We start from the raw sequence: 3,223 nt of genomic DNA on the forward strand, positions 1-3,223 counted from the left end.
TCACCCTCTGCAAAGGCAAACAATATATCAATTATATATGTGAAATCATGAAAATATGTTTACATATTAGCCATATTGCAAAACAAAGCAAAAAACAAAATTTTTAAAAAGGGAAAAAAAGTAAAGGAAGTGAGAAAATTCTACTTCAATTTAAACTCAGAGTTTATCAGTTCTCTCTGGGGGTAGATAACATTTTTTCATCATGAGGCTTTTGGAATTGTCCTGCATCACTGTATAGATCAGAGTAACCAAGTCTTTCACAATTGATCATCATTATAGCTTTGTTGCTTCTGTGCCCAATATGTTCCTAGTTCTTTCATTCTATTTCATATTAGTCCATATAGTCCTTGACAGGTTGTTTCCTTTTTTTTTGACTTGATACCACCCCTACTCTCATAATTTCCTATAACACAACAGGACTCTATCAAAACAACATGCCACAAACTTTTCATCCATTTCCCAAATGATGGGAATCCCTAAATTTCCAATTGCTTTGATTACTAACTACATATTTCCCATTATTGCTATTTTCTTCTGCTTAACACTTTCTCTTTTTATTGTCTCTCCTCAAAAGTCTGATTAACTTTTGACCACAGTATCCCTTAATTCATCCTCTCTTTTATTATCCCTCACTCATATCTTATCTTTCCTTCTTTACCTATTTCCCTATTGGGTAAAATGGGTAAAATACAATTGAATGTGTGCATGTGTGTGTGTGTGGTGTGTGTATCCATTCCCTGCTCATTTTTTCCTCCAGGATAAAATTGGGTGCCTATTTTATGTAAGGAAATACTCCCCATTCTACTTCTCCCTTTCCCTTTCTCTTAGTGCATTCCACTTTCTCACCTCTATATTTTTTGAGGACATCCCAACATTGATTTACACTCATGCCCTCTATCAATGTAGGCTCCTCCTCATTGTCCTAATAATACACTTCTTAAGACTAACATGCATCATGTTCCCATGTAGGAATGCAAACAATTTAACTATACCGAGTCTCTTATTATTTTTTATGTTTACTTTTTTATGCTTCTCTTGTGTTTTGTGTTTGAATATCCTATTTTTCTATCCTGCTTTGGTCTTTTCATTCAGAATGCTTGAAAACCCTCTAGTTCATTAAATTTCCTTTTTTCTTTCAGAAGGATTATACTCAGATTTTCTGGGTAGGTGCTTCTTTGCTGTAATCTTAATTCCTTTACCCTCTGGAATGGAGGATTTCAAGCTCTCTACTGCTTTAAACTGCTGAATCTTGTGTGATCTTGAATGCAATCCCAAACTACTTATGGATAATAGAGATGCCAATCAGCACTAGCTACACTCAGTACCCACAGAAGGGTCCCTTCGAATGTCTTTCTGTTATGTTGTCTGACCTCCCTACCATCTAAGAACTTCTGAAGCTACTCCTGCTACTGCCATGGCTACCTCTCAGCACCCCCCATGAATGCTATTGCCATACTCTGCATCTTTGCTGACTGAAACTTTCTTGAGGACCCCCTAATTATCTTAAGCAATGTCAATGTCTCTCTCTAAACTTTCATTGGCTCTGCCACTCCAAAATTTGATTTGAGGAGTTATTTTAATTTTTTTTCTAGAAGGAGAACATTGATAGAGTCCAACCTATATGCTTCAATCCTGACTCCACCATCCTGACTCCTCCTCTTCACCCCAGCTCCATATTTCTAATAATCACTAGTTATCTCTACCTGGATGACCTTGTGGAACTTTAAACAACATGTAGAAAATGAAACTCACCATTTCCCTGCAAAAGTATTCTATATAATTTCTCTAAATCTATTGCTGGCATCAGCATCTTCTCAGTAACACAACCTCATCAACTGGCCCCATCTTTTACTGTCATTTTGTATTCTCCTGCCTCTATTACTTTGTTCATGACATCCTCATTAAATGGAATTGATGTTCTCTACTTTTTCTTGGCTCAAGTCTCACTCCTCTTTCCAGGACACTCAGGTATCATCTCTTCACTTAAGCTTTCTTTATATTCTCCCCACACCAGCCTCCTGCACCCTACAGGAAAATGTCCTTGCCTTCCTCAAGCTTCTGCAAGCATTTTGTCAAGTCCTGTTGTATTCATTACAATCTTCCTAGAATCATATGTGTGTATAAACTATATTTTCTTCCTATAAGTTTCTTACAATTTTCTTGAAAGTAAGAACTATGTTATAACTCTTTGTGTTCTACCATCTAAAAAACAGGTGTATAGGCAGTTGTGTAATAATTAAAATAGTGGGAGACTTAAATTGCAGTAGATAAAAGAGTGGATGAGTAAATTGTGACTGCAGAAAATGTTTTCAAGACAGTGTCTTGTTTAAATCAAATATAAGGTGGTCGCCAGGGAAGAATTCCCAATTATTAAATATACCCAAGTCAGCTGGGTTTTATAGAGATTTTAATTAATACAAATGTGGAATTAAAGAAAAGGAGAGAAAGAGAGAAAAGGGGAATAATGAGAAAAGCATAGGCCGGCCCAGGGCATCCCTGGCCAACCCAGGCCTAAGCCCTAAGAGAAAGATCAGTCAGTCCTTAATCACTCACCACAAGATCTGTCCAAGCAAGGATTCTAATGACACCAGGCCAGCTTCATCTCAGCTGATTCCACCAACTCAATCCTGAATCTGAATCTGAATCAGAATGTCCCTTCAGCTTTATCTGAGCTCCTATTTAAAGGGAATTTTCTCCTATGTCACCTCCCCTAAGTTCTAACATCTACCAATCAGAGTAGACATTTTTCAAAGGACTGACCATTCTTAATTCACACCTAAGAAGTCTAAACTTTGGAGTAATTCACGCCTGAATAAGTTCTCACCTCTTTGCCTTTTGCAAGTTCACAAGTTGCCTGACCTTTATAGGTACTTAGCACCCTTTTGTATAAGTTTTAAAAATAGGCACAGCTTAAGAACTTTTTGCCTTACTATAAGTATGGGTTTAAGTACTTTTAATTGTTCAGCAAAGAGTTTACAACTTTATCTTCCCCTAAAGTATGCTTAAGTAGGGGTGGAGTAGAGGTCTCACATTCCTGATCTAAGTAGAAGTCTCACATTCCTGATCTAAGTTCCTTCATTGTTTAAAGTGGGGAATGGTCTTAACCCAACCTTATGAAGTAGGGTCTGAGAATTTTTAAGGTTCACAATTCAACCTTATGAAGTAGGGTCTGAGAATTTTTAAGGTTCACAATTCAACCTTATGAAGTAGGGTCTGAGAATTT

The sequence above is a fragment of the Monodelphis domestica genome, chromosome 6 (genome assembly GCF_027887165.1).
Source record: "Monodelphis domestica isolate mMonDom1 chromosome 6, mMonDom1.pri, whole genome shotgun sequence".
Lineage (NCBI taxonomy): Eukaryota > Metazoa > Chordata > Mammalia > Didelphimorphia > Didelphidae > Monodelphis > Monodelphis domestica.